Source organism: Maniola hyperantus, chromosome 5 (assembly GCF_902806685.2).
Source record: "Maniola hyperantus chromosome 5, iAphHyp1.2, whole genome shotgun sequence".
Classification (NCBI taxonomy): Eukaryota; Metazoa; Arthropoda; class Insecta; order Lepidoptera; family Nymphalidae; genus Maniola; species Maniola hyperantus.
This window is the reverse complement of record NC_048540.1, coordinates 15,527,965-15,554,489: the sequence shown is the minus strand read 5'-3', so window position 1 is coordinate 15,554,489 and position 26,525 is coordinate 15,527,965. Positions and strand designations below refer to the sequence as shown.

General features: G+C 37.8%; 1 long non-coding RNA gene across 1 annotated transcript; it reads left to right on the top strand.

Moving 5' to 3' along the window:
* The first annotated feature begins 17,085 nt into the window (after window positions 1–17,085).
* On the top strand, window positions 17,086–17,710 carry LOC138402356 (uncharacterized). The gene is made up of 2 exons (XR_011236754.1): window positions 17,086–17,330; window positions 17,571–17,710. It is a non-coding gene; the product is annotated as an uncharacterized lncRNA (long non-coding RNA).
* Window positions 17,711–26,525: the final 8,815 nt, after the last annotated feature.

Sequence of the window (26,525 nt, the reverse complement as noted above, 5' to 3'; positions counted from 1 at the left end):
CTCCCAAATTTCAATCGCCAAGCGATTTAGCGTTCAGGTATGATTGCCGTATAGAAATCAAAGGGGGTATGGGTTTAATAAAAACTGCCATACCCCTTCCAGGTTAGCCCGCTTCCATCTTAGATGAGTAACCACCAGGTGAGATTGGAGTCAAGTGTGTATTTGCTTAAAAATATATAAAAATATATTACTATCTGCTATCAAAAATATCTTTAAGGTGCCCACGGGTTAACTCCCGGCATCGGAAACTGTTTCATATTGCACCAAGTAAGACTAAACACGCTGATAACACATTCATACGACGAAGTTGCAACCAAGCTAATTATCTATTCGCGAAAAGTGATATTTTTCATCTCTCTCTCCATAGGTATAAATTAGCAATTAAGGATGTTATATCAAATTCTGCCTAGTTATAGTTTATACTTTAGTCGATTTCAGTTCTGTGTTCCATAAGTTTACCTACCTAGTTAGTTTTAAATACTCTGTGCCTAGTTTTTCATACGCATACTATGCCCGTGTGTTGTGGACATAATTCTTTATTATAAGTGTTAATTTCTCATTGGAGACTGCTTTGGTTTAAGTGTTTATATATATATATACTATCTAGTTAACTAATTGTAACTGTTTGTCTCTACAAAATAAAATAAATAAATAAAATAAATAAATAAAATAAATAAATAAAATTACAGACTCACGCGGTTTGAATTATCACGCATCGTGAGAAGTCACCTTTTGGCACTTTAGCGCACCAAGGCTAAGCATAGAAATCATTCATTGCCAAAGCTTTCAGTAATACCTAAAAGCCTTTTGCCTACAGCTGGATTTTTTAAAATACTAAATCAATATTAAATTTCTTTCAACTTAATTTAATTTCTCCGTGCGAAATTATGTTATCTTTTTTCTGGTAGCTACTGAATTTGGGTTTCGTTTTATTTTATTTGCTAAAATAAACCGAAACCCAACTAGCGGCCGCCTGCGGCTTTGCTACCGTGGGAAATGCGAATAATTAGGCTTTATTTCTTGTCTACATTGTAAGTGAAGCTCTGTGCAAGTACATGAAGTTTAAAGGTCTAAGCTAGGCATTGATCAGTCTGAGTCAAGATTTTTCTTTTTTTATATTAATGATACCCGGGACTTGGTCCTCGTGGATTAAGGTATTTGAAATTCCGGCGGAACTCTTTGAATTTCCGGGATAAAAGGTAGTCTGTGCCCATCCCTGATATGAGATATGCAATTTTGTGATTCAAAAAATAATCAAAGAATTCCCATGGAATTTAAAAAAAAATAAAAGTCGAAGTCGCGGGCATCAACTAGTTGACAAATAGGAAATCTGGCAAATGTCTCTATCTGTGATAAAGATAGATATTTGTTTCTAGACATACCTACCTATAGTTTGCGACAGGTCAAGATGGCAATTGGGGTGGGGATGCCCCGCACACCCGCACACCCGCACAGCCCCCGTGCTTGCCCGGTGCGGGATAGCGCGGATGACATGCGGGTGTACGGGGCGTTCCCCCGTCTCATACCCCGATTGCCATCTCGAGCTGTCGCGTACTATAGGCGACTTTTTATTCCGAGAAAGAAAAGAGGTCCCACTGAATGTTTAAGAACCTAAGTCCACGAATACGAGGACTCGAGCATCATCTAGTATTCTACATTACTAGCTTATGCTCGCGACTTCGTCCGCGTGTACTACATAAATTTCAAACCCGTATTTCACCCCCTTAGGGGTTGAATTTACAAAAATCCTTTCTTAGCGGATGCTTACGTCATAATAGCTATATGCATGCCAAATTTCAGCCCGATATGTCCAGTAGTTTAAGCTGTGCGTTGATAGATCAGTCAGTCAGTCCAGTCAGTTAGTCATTCATCTTTTCCTTTTACATATTTAGAGATACAATGAACCAAAAGCTTAATTTGCTGTAATCCGCTGAAACAGGTCGAATCTGTATGATGCAACATGCAGCATGCGAAATACGCCGCCCGCCCTCCCACTGCTAACCATGCAGGAAAATCAGCCACTCGGCAAGCAATACGCACCACCACCACGCCGAGTTTCTTGCTGGTTCTTCTCGGTAGGAACGGCATTCCGAACCAGTGGTAAATTAAAACTACCTGACTATTCATAAGCACTTTTAAAAAGTTTACATGAATAAAAAAAACATTCTATTCTATTCTATTCCACGCAGCACCACACAAATCCCAAAACACACTCGACGTACGTTTCTCCCCGACACCGGAGCATCCTCAGGAGATGTAGACCTTACAATGCACAATTGCAAAGGTGCATTTCGCATGCTGCATGGTATATCATACAGATTCGACCTGTTTCAGCGGATTACAGCAAATTAAGCTTTTGGTTCATTGTATATCATGGACTTCCGCAAAGTAACGCTATACAATATTTAGAGACTAGCTTCTGCTCGCGGTTTCGCCCGCGTGGCCTACAGGAAACAAATTGCATTTTTTTCAGAAACAAACATTATAACATCAGGACACGCACCCTGAACAGCGCCGAATATCACATATAATAACCTTCCAACCCCCATTTCATCCCTTTAGGTGGGGATTTTCTCATAGTCGTTTCTTAGCTGACACCTAACCTCAAGAAAAAACCTACTTTCCAAATTTCAAGTTAATAATATCAATAATTAAAACTTTCCCATACGAACTTTCATCCCCTATTTTACCACCCTTATGGGCGAATTTTCCAAAAATCCTGAAACACGTATTTCTTCATTTGTGACCGAGAACCCAAATACCAAATTTCATGCAAATTACTTGAAAAATTACGGACTTTCATACAAACTTCCATCCCCCATTTAATCCACTTAGGGGTAGAATTTCGAAAAATCCTTTCTTAGTGGATACCTACTCTTTATAAAGAATAGACCCTCCAAATTTCATGTCTTTACGACCAGCGGTTTAGGCTGTGCGTTGATATATATGTCAGTCAGTCAGTCAGTCAGTCAGTCAGTCAGGACTTTGAATTTTATATATTATATAGATGATACCAGAAGCGATCAAGTTGACGAAGCCCTCCAACCTTCAGATTGATAGCAGCGCCGAGCCCCTTCGACCTTCGTCTTCATTTGTATCAGCTCCTCGATACGTCGCCGGCTAATTTATAAGGCGCTCCATTATTCATCCCCTTTCGTGATCTAAGCATCTAAGGTCGCCAAGAACGCGAGATGGGTATGAATTTAAAATCTATAGATGCTAGTTATATTATTAATTTAGTGGTTGACTTTTATTTTATATTCAGGTCGATCCCAGGCACGCGTCTTTGACTTTATGTGCGTTTGAAGCATTGACTTATATAGGTCTCGGTGGACCCGAGAATGCCCGAGATGGGTATGAAATATGAATATGAAATTTATAGACGCTACTCTAAACTCTTAACTAGAGAAAAGGTTTGATTGTTTGTTTGTTTGTAATGGATAAACGTTTGAGTTTATCCATTTTCCAAAGAGTAATTTATTACCTATTTTGAATAAATCATTTGACTTTGACTTTGACTTTTGAGGTACGGAACCCTAAAAACATTCAAAATTCAATTCGAAAACATAGGTTCATACGATTGGTTGGTGACTCAAACTGTCGTGGCCAAAATTCATTTGAGAGTAGGTACATTATTCTTTAGACGACTTTTCTATATAAGAACTTTGAAAATATCTAAGTAATATTTTAATTAGTTTTAAAGACTGTAAACTTTTCTAGACTTTGTCACTCATTGTACGCTCAAATTAATTACCCTTAGTTTTGTCTAACTTAACTTTAAGAAATGATTTGAATATCTTGATGAAAACATTAATTTGACTAGGTATATCAAACATTTTCTTATTAATTCAGTGATTATTAAAATAGAGGGTCTTCCAAAATACGTAACATCCACGTCCTTTGAACAGTTTTAAGTGTGATAACCATGTTAAATTATCGATTAAACTAGAAAAGTACGTCATTATGATGTGACATCACATTCCAGTATTTCATAGAATTTCGCATAGGTACTGATTCTTAGCACAACAATTTTTTTTAATGTAAAATTCATGTTTGTCCCGTTTTGGCAATCTTAAAAAGAAAAAATTCAGATACATTAAGTTTAGAGAAAGACTAGCTTATGCCCGCGACTTCGTCCGCGTGGACTACACAAATTTGAAACCCCTATTTTACACCCTAGGGGTTGAATTTTCAAAAATCCTTTATTAGCGGACGTCTACATTATAATAGCCCAATTAAAATGTATCCCACGTAATGTGCGTATTGCGTAGGTAAGAACCATGAATAATACATAATGTTCATGTTATTATACTGATTGAGTATTGACTGGCGATTATTGCATTACCGAGGCAGCTGGCTGTGGCGGGGAGTTCAAAAGGATAATTTGCGATACAATTAAACTTAAGTGCCGCAAAATAACAGTTTATTATGGAAATTGCGATAAAACGAGTCGAGATTTAAAAAACCGGCCAAGTGCGAGTCACTTACACAATCTACCCTAGATTGTGTAAAAAACCGGCCAAGTGCGAGTCAGGCTCGCGCAACGAGGGTTCCGTACTATAGTCGTATTCTTTCGACATTTTGCACGATAATTCAAAAACTATGATGCATAAAAATAAATAAAAATCTGTTTTAGAATGTGCAGTTGAAGACCTTTCATATGATACCCCATTTGGTATAGTTATCTCACTTAGAAAGTTGAAAATACTAATTATTAGTTCATAAGCACAATTTAATGGTTTTGTGTGATGTAACCACAAATTCACGGTTTTCAGATTATTCCCCGAATGTCAGCTATAAGACCTACCTGCCAAATTTCATGATTCTAAGTCAACGGGAAGTGCCCTGTAGGTTTCTTGACAGACCGACAGACAGACAGACAGACAGACAGAAAGATAGACAACAAAGTGATTATATAAGGGTTCTGTTTTTCCTTTTGAGGTACGGAACCCTAAAAATGGATAATTCGAGTGATATAAATGTGTGCCGTCTTCGGGTTTCTAATATTATTTTTGAGTTTGTTGTGGTCTCTTCTCAGACCTGGGCGCGTTTGGAACCCTCGTAGCTTTAGTTTTAAGTTCGCGTAAAAATTATCACCACTATAATATCTTCACCTTACAAATGTAACAACCGACTGTCAAAAGTGTAAGTTTTCCTATTTTCAATAAACTTTTTTGACTTTTGACTTTATTATACGTATAAACAATATCAACCTATTAAAGGCTAAAATTAATCAATCCCCTTAACCCCTTATATCCCCTTATTATAAATGCGAAAGTGTGTTCGTTTGTTGGTTTGTTGGTTTGTCCTTTAATCACGTCGCAACGGTGCAACGGATTGACGTGATTTTTGCAAGGTTATAGATAAAGACCGAGAGTGACATAGGCTACTTTTTACCCCGCAAAATCAAAGAATTGCCACAGGATATTTAAAATCCAATTACACGCGGACGAAGTCGTGGGCATCAGCTAGTAACGAATGCGCAAGGGATTATAAAAAATACCAGCCTTTTCCCTGACCAGGAAAAATGATCCAAATTGTATTTTTCCTTTGAGAGCAAATAAAAATTTAACAATCAAACAATTTTAGAAAACGCTTTGTGTTTACGACATTTCAGCTTTTATATTTGCAAATAAAAAATGCAGGAAACGGAAGCTTAAATGTTTTTGAAAAACATGTGCCGTCTTTTATTTATTTAGGTACAATTGATATACCAACGCAAAAAAAAACATTCAAATAAACTTTTACAAGTATTTTTGAATCGTCAGCTGCATCTACCACTGGTTCGAAATGCCTTTCCTACCGAGAAGAACCAGCAAGAAACTCGGCGGTTGCTCTTGTCAAAGATTTGATATACTGTATTGTCATTGTTGATAATACAATATACAAAATGTACTCCACAGCTAATATATTATGTGATTTTTTTTTAAATATTGTTATGATTTTACTTTTTTTTTTTTTTTTTTTTTTTTTTTTTAATACAATAAAACTTAAAGCTAGCCTTATCTAATTACTATATAAATCATGACCGCGTGGAATGGTGCCAAGAATACTGGCTGCATTTCCGCGCTGGACAGCCAGGCTGATCCGCTGCGCAAAAAATGAGCCAGCCCTTCTGTCACCAGTTGAGGCTATTAATCGCGGTGAAATGTCTCGTAAAAAATTTTTAGCACTAAGACTCCATGGCCCCAGGGTCTCCACGGCAAACGGCACAAAAATGTAACTCTCTATAAGAGAGGCATACTTGCGCCGCTTGCCGTTTTCAGCTGTTTCTGCTGCGGCTCCCGGTCTTGATGCTGTCTTCCTGATATGACACGGGGCCAATGTGTCAACGCAAGTTGCGTCAATTATGTGATTTTTATATAGTGTATTTAACTGCATCGGGCACAAACTACACTTTACACTTTAAAATATATACTGAACTAGCTGATGACTGAGACTTTGTTTAGGTTTAGGTTTTTACAAATCCCGTGGGAACTCATTGATTTCCCGGGATAAAAAGTAGCCTAGGTCATTCTTCAGGTATTCAACTATAACCATGCAAAAAATCATGTCGATCCGTTGCTCCATTATGACGTGATTGAAGAACAAACCAACAAATCAATAAACCAACAAATAAACACACTTTCGCATTTATAATATGGGCAGGGATGACTGACATCAACGCACAGTACCTAACCTATCTAAATATATAAAAGCAAAAGGTAACTGCCTGACTGATCCTCGACTGATCTATCAACGCACAGGTCAAACTATTGGACGGATCGGGCTGAATTTGGCAATCAGATAAGTATTATGTCGTAAATATCCGCTAAGAAAGGATTTTCAAAAATTTAATCCCTTTAGGGTTCAATATTTGTGTAGTCCATGCAGGAACAAAGTCGCAATAAAACTGCAATAATCTCTTTTTAGACATCAGATATTGAAGAAAGTAGATACCCACTCAGTGAATTCGAATCAAATTGAATCTTTCCGTGTCTCAAACGATAATATCTTATTGCTGCACCTCGCAGTCTCTTCACTTTGTGTATTCGCACTTTAATCTCTTAGTAACAGCTCACTGGAACGGAAGCTCATATCTGCAGTTCGATACAGATGATTACTTGGAGACAGTTGCTAGTGACACAAGGTATGGCAAATGCTTATTGCTCAAAGCGCATTGACTTGGTTCCTCTTTCATCTTTCTACTATCGTAGAGTAGGCAGTAGGCACTGTCGAAGCACAATGTAGGTACCTTCAAATCAAGAGTGTCTCTTCTTCCTCTATCTTATGTCCGCTTACAGAGGCAATTGAAATTCCGCGATTACATACATCGCTATTTAATTGCTTGAAGCGCACATAACACCGAAAAGTTAGAGATACGTGCGTGCATATACCATTAGGTACTAAGCAAAAAATTCATAAAGTTTTCCATAAACAAAGTCAGTGGGTAACCACTAGTTTCCTTGAGCTGCCTTTAAATAAATAAATAAATAAAAGTTTATTTATTTATTTCTTTACAAAGACTTGCCTTCTGTTACCGCAGCTGCCGATTCGCGTCGCTCAATACAGCGGCGTGGTGCGGCGGCGTTAATATTAAATCTCGATGCGTCCAGGAAATTGCTATCATACTTGATCTCAAACTGTCAATAGATGCAGTTTGCCCGCTGTGATAAGCGGAGCGGGTAGCAGACCGATTCATTTTTTTTTAAATAGAATATTAGCCATGTTAAATGACAAATATTCCCCTTTCCTCTCCAACTAAGCGTAAAGCTTGTGCTAGGAGTAGATACGACAATAGTGCAACGGGCGGGGATTGAACCGTCGACGTTTCGGTTTTCAGTTCACTCCTTTACCCGTTGAGCTATTGAGGCTCTATAAATTAAATATCACTTAAACTTACTTCAAAGGTGAAGGATAACATCGTTGGGAAATTTCCATGCATGAGAATGCAACGTGTGCCAGACACTTTAGATGCATCCCACATTCAGGCGACCTATAGTCTATGGCGGGTGCAGCGGCCACCAAATGGGCCAAGAGGCACACATATAAAAACCTCGATGGGAGCTTCATATTTGTGCCTTTTGGCGTGGATACCTTAGCCGTGGGTCTCAGGGCTCGAGCTCTTTTTGAGGAAATTTCAAAAAGTTATCGAGTCAATCGAGGACCTAAGAATAGGCCAGCATCTTGTGGATACAACGCCTCAGTCTTAATGAGGTTTTACACCTAATTTAATTTATTGTAGTTTTAATTTAGATTTAACTTTACTATACGGAATTCATTGTCAGTTATTATTTAGTACAACAAAATTTTGCAGTAGTTATACTCAAGTATTAAATTTCATTTGTGAGGTAAAAATAATGTGAGGACAGATATGTTCGGGTTTCACTCTCGAAAATCCGGGAGTTTCAAGCCCCATATCCTAGTTTATAGATTTTACATACCTAATGCCACCCCTTCTTTTAAAATTGCATATAATTTCGTTAAAACTGTATACTCGGTTTAGTCGCTAATCGCTCCGCTTGTCACTGGAAACCACAACATCTCTCCATTCCACATATCCCTTACCATAGCAAAATGAACTTTAAACACATAAAATAAGGTCTATTTTTGATTGGATATCTGTTTAAAAAGAGGTGTTAATGAAATAGAAATGAGTGGCGTTTCCTTTATAGGAATCGTAGGCAAACCGATATCCTTTGTGTTTGGAGGATAATATACATTTCACACGTTTCATAATAATAATCAGTATCAATGCGGAGTGTAGGATATCGTAAGCTGTAATAGCCAGAACCAGAGTGACCGACATAGCTCAACGAATTAGCCAGCTGAAGTGGCAGTGGGCAGGCCACGTCTGTCGCAGAACCGATGGCCGCTGGGGCAGACGTGTTCTGGAGTGGAGACCGCGTATCGGCAAGCGAAGTGTGGGACGACTTCCAACCCGATGGACTGACGACCTTAAGAAGGTAGCGGGAAGTTGGTGGATGAGGAAGGCGGACGATCGTGTGTGGTGGCGCTCTCTTGGGAAGGCATATGTCCAGCAGTGGACGCAGACAGGCTGATTGATTGATTTATTGAATAGCCCAGTAGTAAAGAGTCCACCTCCTATTCGGGAGGTCGGAGGTTCAATCCCGGGCACGCACCCCTAACTTTTTGAAATTATAGTGCGCTTTAAAGTACCTATTAAATATCACTTGTTTTCACGATGAAGGAAAACATCGTGAGGAACCTGCATAGTTGAGAGTTCTTCATAATGTTCTCAAAAGTGTGTGAAGTCTGGACCAGCGTGGCAGACTATGGCATAAAACCCTTCTCATTCTGAGAGGGGACCTGTGCTCAGTAGTGGGTCGAGAATTGGTTGAGCATGATGATTTGTATACCTACCACAGTCTATCCATACTAATATTATAAATGGGAAAGTGTGTCTGTCTGTCTGTCTGTATGCTAGCTTTTCACGGCCCAAAAGTTTAACCGATTTTGATGAAATTTGGTACAGAGTTAGCTTACATCCCGGGGCAGGACATAGGTTACTTTTAATCCCGGAAAATAAAAGAGTTCTCACTGGATTTTTAAAAAGCCTAATTAACGCGGACGAAGTCGCGGGCATCCTATAGTATTCTTCTTCTTCTTCCTTACCACCCCACGCTACGTGGGGTCGGCACAACGTGTCTTCTTCTTCCACTCACTTCTGTCATCCGTCAACACATTATCCACCCCTTTTTCACGCATATCCTCTTTCACGCAATCCATCCACCTTTTCTTTGGTCGTCCTCTCCTCTTTTTTCCTTTCACATGCATACTTAACATTCTTCTAGTGACATGGCTTTCTTCCCTCCGCATTATATGCCCATACCATGCCAGCCTATTACCCCTCATCTTTTCTACCACTGGCGCTACTTTCAAACTTCCCCTTATATATTCATTCCTTATCTTATCCATCCTTGTCACACCACACATCCATCTCAACATTCGCATTTCAGTCGCATGTTCTCGCCTTTCATCCGTCCCTTTTACCGCCCAATTTATTCTGAACCAGCTGCATCCTCTAGTATTCTACAAAACCAAAAATGCAACCGAAGAAAACGACGACTTGAATAATGAATTTATCAGATTTCATCCCAGAGACCTGAGCCAATCTGATACTGAACTAGGTATTTGAAAAATCTTAAGAGAACAACCAAAATGATGACCATCTTAAGAATAAATGCAGTCTTATATAAATCAGGCTTTATTGGCACCGAGAGAGCCATATCATTTCGCAAGATATCCATTCAGGAGTCATGCTATCCGTGCGTGGTTTGAATATGGACTGTTCGAATACCAACTTCATTTTGCAGCCAGAAAACTGACCTCCACAAATATCCAACTCTATAATCAAACAGTTAAAGTTCGGGGTTGTATATCAAGAGTTTTGAAGATACATATTTGGAGCAGTCCGATTTTCACGTAGCGCCGCACACTATCTGTCAAACCACATAATAAAGTGGGAATGAGTTGGCTATTTTTTTTTCAGGGTATGCTAAGTGTTGCAGTTTTTGAATGACACCCATATTTGTGTAGATGTCAGATGCAAATAGAGTAGGTACTTGCAACTTTTACTTACTATTTTTAACCGACAGAAAAGAGGTTCTCAATTTGACCTGTAGGTATTAACACGACCAGCGTAAAATTCCGGCGAAAAGCGTAAAGTTTTTTAGGGTTCCGTACCTCAAAAGGAAAAAAAGGATCACTTTGTTGTATGTCTGTCTGTCTGTCTCTCCGTCTGTCTGTCTGCCCGTCGTGTCTGTCAAGAAAACCTATAGGATACTTCACGTTGACCAAGAATCATGAAATTTGTTAGGTAGGTAGATAACTAACGGATTAATTATTATGAATTTGTGGTTCACCATCATCATTATCAACCCATCGCCGGCTCACTACGAAGCACGGGTCTCCTCTCAGATTGAGGAGGGTTTTGGCCATAGTCTACCACGCTGGCCTTGTGCGGATTGGTAGACTTCATACACCTTTAAGAACACCTTTTCTCACGCTGTTTTCCTTTACCGTTAAAGCAAGTGATATTTGATTACTTAAAACGCACATAACTCCAAAAAGTTAGAGGTGCGTGCCCGGGATCGAACCCCCGACCTCCGATTAGAAGGCGGACGTCCCAACCACTAGGCTATCACAGCTTCTACAGTGCCATCTAGATTCTAGATGTGTCATTATCATTATCTTGCAGTGTTGCACATAAAATTGTTAAAATATCTTGTACGATAGTACGTATACGGAACCCGTCGTGTGCGAGACCGACTTGCACTTGACCGGTTTTTGTTTAAACCACGCCTTATATTTCGGAAAAGGAAAAGCCATTGACTTATATATTACTTCGTAAGGACAGGGCCATTGATCAAGCAAAATGGCACCGATTCATTGGTCCTAAAATGTTTATTTAGCACCAATGCAACCTCAGTGACGTCTGGATTTCAAACGGGTCGTTCATTAGTATCTAAGAGGTGGCGCTGATTTATTTGGTTCCAAAACCGTGAAAAATTTTGTTCGCTTGGTTATATCTTGTCATTTATATCGATGTGAAATAAGCTTTAATAAATACACAATAAGAAATACCTAACGTCGAACGCGGCAGTTTGTTTTTCGGTAACATAAACAAATAAAAATGGCTTAATTTTTAAGCCTGCGATAAAAGTCGTTAGCATTAATTTATTGCCTATTGTTGTACACAAATATTTCCCCGAGCCGTCAATTTGTAACATTTTCTTTTTCTAGGGAAAATTTATATATGTTTTTTATTGAAATAATGTTAAATATATTAGAATATTAACCAGCTTCGATGGGTATGGAAAAATATTGAATAGATTTATTTTGAGGTACGATAATATTTATTAATTGTTTTAAAAAATGTACTTTGTTACGCAAAAAGGATCCAATTCCCTCAAAGTTAGCTTGTGTGGTGTCTATGAATAAGGAAAAGTTTTCTTGAAAAGTCTCTCTGTCTCTCGCACGGAACTTTCGTAGTACGGACCCTCGGTGCATGAGCCTGACTCGCACTTGGCTGGTTTTTGCTATTATGAAATACAGCGTGATTTTTTGGTTTTTAACCCATCTGTCAGTCTTCAATCTTATATCATTTCTAACAATTCTAATCAATTTTAGAAAAGAAGAAGTTTTAGAAACATCCTAACACTAGTGTGGGGTAAGAAAATCAAGAGAGCGTCATAACAGCAAATGGTGCGTCCAAAGGCGAGAACGATATCTCAAGTTTATCGGCTGTGTGTGATTTTAGGTGCAGATAACAGTTTTGTGTTCGCTGATTTTATTCCGATGTTTTAATGTTATGGGGCAATTTGCTTTATGTGCGCGAGGGATTTTGTCGCATGAAAAATTTATGAGTTTCTGCTTTGTTATCAGAGATAGAAAGAGTAGAGAGTGAAAGGGAAAGAATTTTATTAATAAAATAATACAAAAAAGAAAAAGAAAATATTTTAAAGCGCCATCTATTGACAAGTAGATGTTGCTAATCGAAGAAGTGAAAGCTCGAGTCACAACTCTCCCCGCTAGATGTCTTTACTAGTTTTGTATCTTTTCGTTAGATGACGCTACTTATATATATATTTTAGGGTTAGCTTCCTTTCAAAAGTAATATTTCGTGTACGCTGGTACGGTACCTTTCGTGTGCGAGTCCAACTAGCACTTGGCCGGTTTTTGAAAAATACCTTAACACTAGTCCCAGGTAAGAAAACCAAGAGAGCGCCATAACAGCAAATGGTGCGTTCACAAGCGAGAGCCATATCTCAAGTTTATCGGCTGTGTGATTTTAGGTGCAGATAACAGTTTTGTGTTCGCTGATTTTATTCCGATGTTTTAATGTTATGGGGCAATTTGCTTAACGTGCGCGAGAGATTTTGTCGCATGAAACATTTATGAGTTTCTGCTTTATAATCAGAAGTGGGATTTCAATATTTCGTAATTAATTTTCTCTATCTTCAAAGTAATGACCCAGGTACAGAAAGTAACCGTGACAGCTAAGTGGTTAAGACCCCAACCTAACTCCTAATCGGTAAATCGGGGGTTCAATACCGGGCACACATTAGCTCTAACTTTCAGTCAGTGGCCATTCAGAGTTCTCCAAAATGTACTCGAATGTGTGTGAAGTCTGCCAATCTACACTCCGCTAGCTTGGTAGACTATGGCCAAACCCCTTCTCGTGCTCTATAGTGGGCCGGCGATCGTGTTAATGATGATGATGATTGATGACATACAGACAAACCTGAAGTATAGGCCTATCAGATAAATAATTCCCAAGATTAATCAAATTCCCGAAGTTATTATTTCTATCGAGATAGTTTTTGGTGATTAATTAATTGATATTGTCTCCCAAGGAGTGTATTGTTACAACAATTTCTCATGAACCATAGGTTGAGCTTAATAACAAATTAAAGACCGATACATGTGACGAGTGATTAACTTTGAAAAACTAAAAAATAATGAATTCTAAGAGCACATGGTACTATGACGTTGTTTCCTACTACGAGAATGCACACATCAGCGACAATATGTTTTACGAAAAAATCTCCACAGACCTTAATATAACGTGATACTAGATCTTTTTTTTTAAATCATTTTGTTTTATTCAGATACAAGTTACCCCTTGACTGCAATCTCACCTGGTGGTAAGAGCTGATGCAGTCTAAGATGGAAGCGGGCTAACCTGGAAGGGGTATGGCAGTTTTTATTAAACCCATGCCCTTTTGGTTTCTACACGGCATCGTACCGCAACGCTACATCGCTTGGCGGCACGGCTTTGCCGGTAGGATGGTAACTAGCCATGGCCGAAGCCTCTCACCAGACCAGAAATTTAGAAATTATAAAATTCCAAACCCCTGCCAGGAATCAAGCCCGGGACCTCCCACTAATAAGTCCACAGTGTCAAGTCTTACCACTACGCCAGGGAGGTCGTCAACAACTACAACAACAAGGGTGGGAGGGAGACAGGGAGGGAGGTCTCAAAAATATACATTAAAAAGACAGAACCGTGATAGCCTAGTGGTTCAAACGTGCGCCTTGCGTACTTGGGACGTCAAGGGTTCGATCGGAGGCAAGCAACTTCAACTGAAAGTTCTCCATAAAGTCTACCAATCTACATTTGAACGGTGTCAATTATGGCAACGAATTAGCCAGCTGAAGTGGCAGTGGGCAGGCCACGTCTGCCGCAGATCCGATGGCCGCTGGGGCAGCCGTGTTCTTGGAAAGGCCTATGTCCAGCAGTGAACGCAAACAGGCTGATTGATTTGATTTTGACTTAATTATGGCTGAACGCTTCTCATTCTGAGACTCGTACTCAGTAGTCACACAGCACAGAGTATCTTAGTAGTGAGCCCGCGATGCGTTCATGATTATGAAGGCATTTCAAAACAGAAATGAACGGCGACAAGACAAATAGTCTTAAGAGAAAATGTCGCTAATGCGTCCACACTAAGAGCTGAATTAATATGTTTTTAAAGAAAACAAGCAGAGGCGGCGTATCAAAACAAACCGGAGTTTTTTCCGTGTTTACTTTGCCTCTACGAGACTACGGGGCGAGGATTAACATTGTGACAGTTCAACGTACATACATCACTTTTATAATAAGTACCTACTAGACATAGGTACTAGATGATGCGCGCGACTTTGTCCGCTTGGATTTAGGTTTTTTAAAAATTCCGTGGGAACTCTTAAATTTTCCGGAATAAAAAGTAGCCTATGTCCTTCCTCGGTATGTAAGCTAACTCTGTACCAAATTTCATCAAAATCGTTTGAACTGTTGAACTGTTGGTCCGTGAAAAGCTAGCAGACAGACAGACAGACAGACACACTTTCACATTAATATTAGTATGGAAGTATGGAAGTAGGATAAGCCGTAGTTAAAAAAATTAAAAACACGACAGTCCTGACAAAAAATTAAATATAAAATAAAAAAATTCTCATTTGAAAATGGCGCCATAGAACCGCCATATTGAATTTAGCCAATGCCAATGATGATCCTAAAGATACGTCATATTCTTATGTTCAAATCTGGTCAGGCAATTAGAAGTTATGGTGGAATAGGTACAGAAACTCACAACATTCATTAACCCTGAAAACATTTAGTAGGTACTTAGATAGGTACATTCCCTTTTTTTTCATTCATCAAAATCGGCTCAGTAGTTTAGGCGCTACCATACATATACATACCTGAAAGCTAGAAAAAACGAAGACAGGTGATAGTACTGATGATTACTTATATGATACCACAAAAAAAAAACGCGAAAAAAAATAATTAAAAAATCTTATAATTTTGTAAAAGTATACGATTGCAAATAAAACATCTGACTGACGCCAGAGGTCAACGAACGTTACGTAAGTAGGTCACTCGGAGTCAATGCCGCGTCGTAGGTGGGGCATTGACCCGAGTTTTGCACGCTATACATTGCGGGTGTGAAAAATAATAAATCACTAAAACTACAAAATGAAGCAAATGGTTATTGGTATTGGATTGTGCTTAGGTAGTATAACATTAACGCTAAGTTTTTGCTAGCGTTCTGGTTACACCCTGTATAAATATAAACCTACATACATACATACACTGCTAAAATCATAACCCTTCGTTTTGGCTTTGCCGTAGTCGGGTAAAAACTGAGAAGCTAATAAATAATTTTATAGCTAAATAAAATATAATTGAAACATATTCCAAAATAATGGAGTTGTTATTTATTAAAAACAGCTGATAACCACTGGGTCACACTTTTTGACACACATTTTAACAGAATATCAACTTTACTCTATCACCCCTAGAGTATATTACTGCTTGCAACTTAAGGTGCCGTTTCCAAAAATAGATTGATAGAGAAGTGACATTCATAAATTTGGGACCAATTAACTGTCAGATGCCAGCAACGGTGGAGCAAAAAATATGTAAAAAAATGCCATAAAAATAAGACGTCGTAACATCTTTTTATGGTTTTGTAGATAAAATTCACAGTTTTAAACTACTTTTCTTTGATGGGTTGTTATATTTTTTTATATTCTAAGTACCTACTAAAATATTTGTGTTATCATGCGTTTTGGATATTTGTAGAACAGATAAAAATTATTAAAATATTCATTAGATAATTTTATAAACTGAAATTAACATTTTTCGATTGCTTATTGCTATCTTGTTTATACATTTTTAGATTTGTTAGATTGATTTCACTAATTCTTTTTTTATAATATTCCTTGAAGTACGAGGATGGTTCTTACGGAGAGAAAAATTTAAAAAATTGTAAGTAATAAAAAAAAAAAAAATAAAGAATCGACTGTTAGGCGGTACGAAGTTCGCCGGGTCAGCTAGTTTATTATGCAAATAACAATCATTAATTTAACGCGACTGCACTGGTGTTCGAAATCTCTGCCATTATAATAATATGTAATTTACTACACAAGGTACACTGTTGCCGAATTAAACACAAACCTAATTAAATTCTGCAAATGGAAGTTAACTTTACATGTAACACTAGCTTGTTACCGCGACTTCGTCTGCGTGGATTTATGTTTTTAGGGTTCCGTACTAGAAGGATCGGGGATATGCGCTGCCGGACTTTCAAATTCCTTTCACTCTCTCCAGCCTTCATCCAGGTCGAAAAGTCGGAGGGTTTGACCCAGAGGTTATCAGCCGTTTTTATAAATAACAACTCCATAGCCTCTCCAATTAAGCGTGAAGCTTGTGCTAGGAGTAGGTACGACAATAATTATAGTGCAACGGGTGGGGTTTGAACCGGCGACCTTTCGAATTTCAGTCCGCAGCTTGAACCGTTGAGCTATTGAGGCTCTTAAACTTGGGGTTACTCTCGACAGATCTTTAACATACAAAGAGCAGCTCCACAATTGATTAGCTCAGAAGGTCATGATTGTTGCGTTTATAAAACAGTTTTATAAATAGCTCGTAAACAATACTTTAATAGTTGATCAGCATTAATATGAAAACACATTAAACACTGAAATTGTCATGAAATGTTCACATTTATTCATTGCATTGAAAGCTTCAATTTCATATTAATATAATATCCGATATTATGGATGATTTTGCATTCGCTTTTACGCAATATACCCAATGATATTAGAAGAAAATAGGTAGATACGTTATACGCGGACCGCAAGTGGCACGTTAAAACTAAGCTAATTAGCAAACCTGAGCTCAGTCGCCCGCTGGCGTCGCGCTATCGATGACGTCGTTGATAGTAATGTGTATTTTGTTTTCGTCTCCCAAAACAACCGAAAATGCCGTCGTGTGTGATGAGATTCCGCACAAACTACACAAGCAAGGTTTCCAAAAGTCAAGGAATCACATTTCATTCGTAAGTAAAACTATTTCTTTTATATAATTCGTATTTTTCACTTATTTAACAATAACAAACTCGTGCACGTTCGTGTAAAATGCAACTCATTGCAATTTGTACCTTATGTCACATGCCATAAGTACGTATCAAGTTATCGTTGTACGTATTTTAAAGTTTCCGATCAAAGAATATAAAATAAACAGATAGGTCTCTTCTGAGTATTGACAATTCAAATAGTGTGCATATTTCCTGTTTTAGGGAAGGATAAATTAACTATGGTCTAACATCTTTTTACGGTCCACTGCTGGGTCTCTTCATACAATGAGGGAATTTTGGCTATGGGTATGTAGATTGTGTAATAGTAAATATTTTCAAAAATAAAAAATATTTTCATTTCACATTTTATTCCTTTACCTACCTTCCCGCGGCTTCGTCCGCGTAAAATTTAGTAATTTTATTTCGACTTCTTTTCCATGTATGGGAGCCCCCTTTATTTAATTTAATTTAATTTTTATTATTTTATTATAGCGGCAATAGAAATACATTCTGTGAAAATTTCAACTGTCTACCTATTACGGCTTACGAGATACAGCCCGCTGACAGATGGACGTACAGACAGCGGAGGCTTAGTAATAGGGTCCCGTTGGCACCCCTTGGGCACGGAACCCTAAAAACGAGCGGAACCGCGGGAAAAAGCTAGTTCGTAATATATTAAATACCACAGTATAAGGTTTTTATTTTACTATACAACTACAGTGTAGGCATAAATCGGCATTAGCCGAAAAGACTTTACTGTTTTTTTTTCTTTGGAGTTTCTAGTTTACCGTCTCGTCCCGTCTCTTTTACGCTCGCATTATTAGGCATATATCCGTCCTTCTTCCACTCTTCTGTGCAGGACGAGGTAGTGCAAAATATAACCGTCTCTTTTTCGTGCGCAACTGAAGCTGAGGTTATTAGTTCACCGTCCTTTACTCTCTGTTGTGTGAGGTTAAAATACTATCTATGCGTTTATGTGTGTTGAGTCTTTCGGCGCTGACGCAGCGTGCCATTAATAAACATCGAATTTGATATAAGTAACCTATCTACCTATTTTTCTTCTAATATCATTGAATATACCCCCGTCCATTAATCTAGTACTTAATCCAATCCAATCCATCAGCCTGTTTGCGTCCACTGCTGGACATAGGCCTTTCCAAGAGCGCGCCACCAAACACGGTCCTCCGCCTTCCTCGTCCATCCGCTCCCCACCACCTTCTTCAGGTCATCGGTCCAGCAGGCTGGGGGTCGTCCCACACTGCGCTTACCGGTACGCGGTCTCCACTCCAGAACACGTCTGCCCCATCGGCCATCGGTTCTGCGACAGACATGGCCTGCCCATTGCCACTTCAGCGCGCTAATCCTTTGAGCTATGTCGGTCGCATTTGTTCTTCTGCGAATTTCCTCGTTCCGGATTTTATCCCTGAGAGTGATAGAAGACTAGTACTCACTTAACATAATATTCATGCCTGTAAAGACTGATCATGCGTCTGTCTATAAGAGAAGTTTCCCTAGCACGCTCCACAGCGCTCTCCATACAAACGTAAGTTAGTTTGGTTCTCGATTTTTAGGGTTCCATACCTCAAAAGGAAAAAGGAACTCGTATAGGATCACTTTGTTGTCTGTCTGTCTGTCCGTCTGTCCGTTGTGTCTGTCAAGAAAACCTATAGGGTACTTCCCGTTGACCTAGAAGCATAAAATTTGGTAGGTAGGTCTTATAGCACAAGTAAAGTAATAAATCCGAAAACCGTAAATTTGTGGTTACATCACAATAAAAAATTAAAATGCGTTCATGTAGAATTAATTAGTTTTTTCAATTTGTGAACTATGATACTATATCAAATGGGGTATCATATGAAAGGGGTTTACCTGCATATTCTAGAACAGATTTTTATTTATTTTTATGCATCATAGTTTTTGAATTATCGTGCAAAATGTCGAAAAAATATAACTATAGTACGGAACGCTCGTTGCGCGAGCCTGACTCGCACTTGGCCGGTTTTTTGCTTTTGAGGTACGAAACCCTAAAAATGATGCGATTGGAACAACACTATATCAAGCTGTCAAAACGAAAACAGCGTGGTGACCGGAGTATAATATCATTAATCATTATAAATTCAGTGAATCGATTTAATCTCGAGCTGAAATCGAGACGGGCATTATCGGTTCCACTTTATCGATGATCTCAAAAACCTATTAGGATTCCGCCGACGAGGTTACCTTTGAGGCAAAGGTGAGATTTAAGATGTAGACGCGGCACCTCTCTTTGTGAATTAATCATATTGCAGTAGATATGATCTATTTTCAATTTGAAATTCCCTTTTAATAGAATGTTCTCGGCGATGCATTGGGAACTCGAATTGATAAAGGGGGAAATCGATTTATTATAAACGCGAAAGTGTGTCTGTCTGTTTGTTATCTTCTCACAACCCATCCGCTACGGCACAATGGCGTTAACGACAAATATTTTTCAATTTTAGGGTTCCGTAAGTACCTCAAAATGAAAAAAACCGGCCAAGTGCGAGTCAGACTCGCGCAATGAGGGTTCCGTACTACAGTCGTATTTTTTCGACATTTTGCAGGATAATTCAAAAACAATGATACACAAAAATAAATAAAAATCTGTTTTAGAATGCACAGGTGAAAACCTTTCATATGATACCCCACTAGATATAGTTATCTTACTTAGAAAATTGAAAATACTAATTATTAGTTCATGACCACAATTTTTTTTTGTGTGATGTAACTACAAATTCACGGTTTTCAGATTTTTCCCCAAATGTCAGCTATAAGATCTACCTACCTGACAAATTTCGTAATTCTAGGTCAAACCGTGAATTTGTGGTTACATCACACAAAAAGATTATATTGTAGTCTCATGAACTAATAATAATTAGTATTTTCAATTATCAAAATAAGATAACTAAATCAAGTGGGATATCATAAGGGCTTTACCTGTGTATTCTAAAACAGATTTTTATTTATTTTTATGAATCATAGTTTTTGATTTATCGTGCAAAATGACGAAAAAATACGACTGTACTACGGAACCCTCGGTGCGTGAGCTTTTTATGAATATTTTTTTAAACTTCGAACCCCGATCTACATGCGAGCACGCCGCGTACAAACAAGCTACTTACAATAAATAAATTTTAAATAAATAACGATTAAATGGGTTAATGAATGTCATCATACCTTACCAATTAATTGGACTCGTCACATAACGAACTCTCTAAAGAATAAAGCATGAAATTATTGACTAATTTGTTATAAATCAGCTTATGGCCACGACTTCGTCCGTATCGACTACACAAACCTCAAACCCCTATGTTACCCCCTTAGGGGTTGAGTTTTCATAAATTATTTCTTAACGTATGTCCACGTCGTGTCATATTAATCGTTATCAGCTACCAAGTTTCAGCTTGCTCCTTTCAGTAGTTTGACTTTTGCGTTGATAGATCAGTCAGTCAGTCCTAGTCAGTCCTAGTCAGTCAGTCAGTTTTTCCTTTTACATATTACAGTTATTGCAATTCACGAAGGCGAGTGAACTTTACGTGTGATTATGTCGTATACACGGACATTGCGTAAGTGTGCGTGCATGTCTGACCAATCAGTTGCGAGCAAGCGCTCGCAAACGAACACATTTGCTTTACCTTACTTATAACGATACTACTTAAACACAAGCATGAGCCACTCGCCTTCGTGAAATGCAAGAACTGCACTAGCTTATTCCCGCGATTTCATCCGCGTGGACCACACAAATTCCAAATCCCGATTTTACCTCCTTAGAGGTTGAATTTTCAAAAATCATAGCTATATGTGTGCCAAATTTCAGCCCGAGCCGTCCAGTAGTTTGAGCTTTGCGTTGATAGCTATCAGTCAGTCAGTCCCCTTTTCCTTTTATTAGATAACGTGTCTGTTTCTTCTACCTGAAAATAAAAAAACAGATTTTAATTGAGGCCAAAAATCACAGAAGAACAAAGGAAAATGAAATATCGTCGAAAATGAACAGAGTTTCCAAACATTTTAAATCGACCATCGAATATTCAAGTAAGATATGAGAATCTGAACGAGCGAGATGTAGCTGATACGTATCTCTGTCGAGTACCTCCAACTCGGGAACTTTAGCATTCGCCGTTGGTAACTTTGTCTTGGCGAAACCTGGCCCATATTTTATGTCGTGTGCCAAATTACTTGGACATGAAATGTGAAAAAAAATTTTTAGTTCTACACTTCATTCGCGTGGACTAAACAAATTTCAAACCCCTATTTAGACTCCCTAGGGGTTGAATTTCAAAAAATCCTTTCTTAGCGGATATCAACGTCATAACATCTATCTGTATACCAAACAGACCAATCCTTTCATTTCAACAGTTTAACCTGTGCGTTGATAGATCAGTCAGTCAGGTTCGCGCCACGAGGGTTCCGTACTACAGTCGTATTTTTTCGACCATTTGCACGATAATTCAAAAACTATGATGCATAATAATAAATAAAAATCTGTTTTAGAATGCACAGGTGAAGCTCTTTCATATGATACCTCACTTGATATAGTTATCTTACTTCGAAAATTGAAAATACAAATTTTTAGTTCATGACGACAATTTTTTCAGTTTTTTCACCTAAAGTCTGCTATAAGAGCTACCTGCCAAATTTCATGATTCTGGGTCAACGGGAAGTACCCTGTAGGTTTCTTGACAGACCGACAGACAGACATACAACAAAGTGATCCTATAAGGGTTCCGGTTTTCCCTTTGAGGTACGGAAGCCTAAAAACTAGTAAATATTTGGAAAAATATACCTACCCTTTACAAAAATGACACATTTTCGTGACTCCTACATAACTCCTACTACATATTAAGGAGAGAAGACAAGATTTACTTAGCTCACGAGTTAAATATTTCTTTGTTTGTTTCGCAAGTTTCCTTTAGCGCCAGCTTTTAGCGCATTAACTATGTATACGGCTTTCACGTTAACGTGTTACGTTTCAGCATTCCTTGTCTTTGGACTTTCGTTTCTGAGAGTCCTTTGAGCTGCTAAACTTATATAAGTGTTAGCAGAGTGAACTAGAGTGAAGAAACTCTCGGTTTGATTCTGAATCGACATTTGTCAAATAGGCTAGGGGTGACGTGAAATCAAAGATACCTAGTCGTTTCATTGCCTAGATAGGCTTAAACGGCTTTTACGTTAACGTGTTACGTTACGCCGTTCCTTGTCTTTGGACTTTCGTTTCTGAGAGTCCTTTAAGCTGCTAAAGTTATATTAGTAAGTATTTGCAGAGTGAACTAGAGTGAAGAAACTCCCGGTTTGACCCTGAATCGACATTTGTCAAATTACTCAAATAGGCTAGAGGTGAGCTGAAATCACCTACATTGTAGGGCTAATATGAACGTGCGAACGGAGTCATGAATCATTACGAATGTGAGAATAGGGTCTTGGACTGTAGAATAAAATGACCTGATTTTTGATTAGTGGCAGTTTATTATTAGTTTTTTTAATAATTAATTATTAACGTCACACTGTACCTACCAAATGCGATTATTACGTCACAAGGCGTAAACGAATAATTTTTGAATTTATTTGAATTTAGAATTTAGGCACAAGAAACAAGTTTCCTACCCTCTGCACTAGGAAAACCCTGTATTGCAGAAGGCAGTTACAAGTTTTTTAAAAACTAAGGACTTAATATATTATATCTAATATTATACTAAAATTATAGGTAAGAGAACGAGTTTCCTACCCTCTGCACTAGGAAAAAACCTGTGTTGCAGAAAGGCAGTTACAAGTTTCCTAAAAACTAACCTAATATTATACCTCACCTAATACTATACCTAATGTTATACTAAATTATAGATAAGAGTGAGTGTGTGTACGTGTGTTTTCTGTATGTGTGTGTGTATATATGTGTGTGAGCGTGTGTGTGTGTGTGTGTGTGTATGTGAGTGGGCGCGCGCGCAAACTATATTCTAATTTTTAAAATATTTTCTGTTTCTTCATAGCCTTTGGATGCCAGCCAGCTTTTAATTGCTTTGGTCAAATTGAATTTATTTATTTGGTATATTTTGATATCTTTGTTAGCCCTGCTAAATATATTATACGCCAATGATGAGCTAAATTCATATTGTGATCCAGCGAAACATGTATTTGCAGAGTGCGTAGGAAGTTTGATTACTCTTTTGCTATTGTCTATAGTGCTGGGATCGATTTCAGAGTGGAAGCGCAAAATTATTGAAAATAGGTATTGTTGCCGGACATTAAGTACATTACATCCTTTGTATAAGTCGTCAGTGGGATATCTAAATGGTTTTTCAAAAATAGTTTTTAGTAAGGTTCTGTGGGCGCGTTCTAAACGCAACATAAAAGTTTTGCCAGCCCCACCCCACGCACATATGCAATAGGTCATAATCGAAAGACATAGTGACTTGTAGACCATCATTGTTGTTTCAATAGGGGCAATATCTCTTAGATTTCTAAACAGTGGGATAAGTTTCTTGATTTTACTAGAGGTGTTATGAATATGAGTTGACCAGTTAAGATGCTCATCTAATGTAATTCCAAGATATTTAACAGTAGCCTCTTTAGTTAGTATGTCACAGCTACAACAAGCGCCTAGGCCACTTTTCCGATTACAAGGAAAAGTGTGGATAGGAAGTTTAAAGTATTTGTCAGGATTATTTCTAATTGATGGAGTGAAACATATATATTTTGTTTTCGCAGTGTTGATAGTAAGTAGGTTGTCCTCTAACCATGTCGTGATTTGTTTAAGTCCTTCTTCAGCAAGAAACTTCACTTCTTCCCAATCATTGCCTTCAAATAAAACCACAGTATCATCGGCAAAACAAAATATGCGTCCCGATCTTATGGACAGGTTACAAAGCGGATTTATATAAGTAAGGAATAAGGTGGGGCCCAGAACACTCCCCTGGGGGACACCGTATGTAATGTTAGAAAATTCACTGGTAACATCACCTATTTTAACACATTGCTGTCTATCCTTAAGGTAGTTTTTGAACCAATCCAGTGTAATACCCCTAACACCCATGTTGGAGAGTCTGTCAAGCAAGATAGGGATTGACACAGTATCGAAGGCCTTTTGTAAGTCAAGAAAAATACCAATACATTTTCTTCTCCTATCAAGGCACTTTGTAATGTAATTGATCACATCCAGTACCGCATCCAGGGTTGATGTATTAGCTCTAAAACCGAATTGATTGAATGCAAGGAGATTTGTCTGTTCAAGGTACTTTATTAATCTGACGTTTACCACTTTTTCCACAATCTTACTCAACACACTCAATAGTGATATGGGTCTGTAATTAGAGATGGACTGCTTGTCTCCACTCTTGTATACTGGAACTACGACAGCTTTTTTGAAATTATCTGGGAAAACACCAGTAGATAAACTTGTATTTACTAGATGAACTATGGGTTCTAAGAGTAAATTTTTAAACCTCTTAATGAAGTACGTTGCTATTTGATCATGACCTGGAGCACTACTAGGTTTAAGCTTTAAAATAATTTTATGAATTTCACATATATCAGTGGGATAGAACATTAGCGAATTAAGGGGAGCATCGTATGCTACATTGGTGTTATTATTTTTGTACTGCACTCCTAACTTATTAATAATTGTAGTTGCCAGGTTATGCCCTATACTCGTGAAGTACTTATTTACCTGTGCTAATGACTCCTTAGGAGTATTCATAATATTTATTAAGGCTGTAGCAGGGGCATTTGATGTTGGTAAGTTACAAATTTCTTTGACTGTATCCCAAGTGCCTTTAGAATTACCTGCATTTTGTTTTAATTTTCCTTGTAAGTAATTTCGTTTAAGTGTCTTCAGTAAGGAGTTACAGGTATTTCTATACTGCGTATATGTGATTTTATTTAGTTCTGTTGGAGTTTTTTTAAAAATTCTATGCAGGCGATCCCTTTTTCTCATGCATTTAACAATACTATAGTTAATCCATGGTTTAATAGGTTTTAGTTTTTTAGGAATAATTAAAACATGTGTATTACTAACAATTATATTTTTAATATTATCTACTAAGAAATTTGCTGCAAAATTCGTGTCGCTCGAGCTGAAAAAGTTTACCCAGTCTAACTGGATTAAGCATTCCTTCATAGCTTTGTAGTTGTGAGTATGTCTAGTTATATTATGCGTTGAAGAATTCATTATTTTATTGCGTAGCTTTAGACTTAACAAAATAGGGGCATGGTCTGTAATAGAAGGTTCAAAGACAAAGGTTCTCGAGTTATTTATATTTTTGATAGCAAAGTGATCAAGACAACGTAATTCTCTCGTGGGGCAATTAATAGCTGGTATAAGAGCATTCAACGCGAGAATATTTTGATATTCTTGGCTATAAGGACAGTGACTGTCAGGTAAAAGATCAAGGTTTAGATCTCCAGTTAAGATAATTCGCCTATAATCTTTACTTTCCAGAAACGTACTAAGAGATTCTAAAAACGGTTGCGGGTTACGGAAGCCAGCTGGACGGTATATTGCAATGTCCTGGAAAGTAAATATAAGACAGTTGGCCTCTGAAATTGAGACTTCGAAGGTTGAGATATGTATATGGGTTCTTATATATACAATAACTCCATCATTTTGGTTATGATTATTTTTTGTGTGACAGCTCGAGTAACCATCAACTTGTGGCGGGTTAGCTATGTACTGCGTCCAACATTCAGTGAAAACGAGTATATCTGGTTGTATTTGTAATCGAGTTAAGAAGACAAGAAAATCATCTCACATCAAAACGACAAATATTTTTCAGTTTTTTAACATAAAAAATATTTTTCCGCAGGAATTACAATATTTTTATGTTTACAATTGAAAAAAAATGTTGTTTACGGATTGAAACGGTTATCAATTTTCGAAATAAGATAACTATATCTAGTGGGGTATACTTAACATGAAAGGGCTTTACCTGTAGGATTCTAAAATAGATTTTTATTTATTTTTGTGCATAATAGTTTTTGATTTATCATGAAATAACCCGAGTACGGAACCCACGGTACGCGAGTGTGACTCGCGCTTGGCTGGTTTTTAATTTTATAGATTCATAGGTAAATGTTATTTCTGTATATAAATCAAAGGTTTCTAACGTTGCGGATCTCTAATTCAAAAGATTTGTATGCATTGGCTTTGGCTGGCCGACCCCATTTGTACGG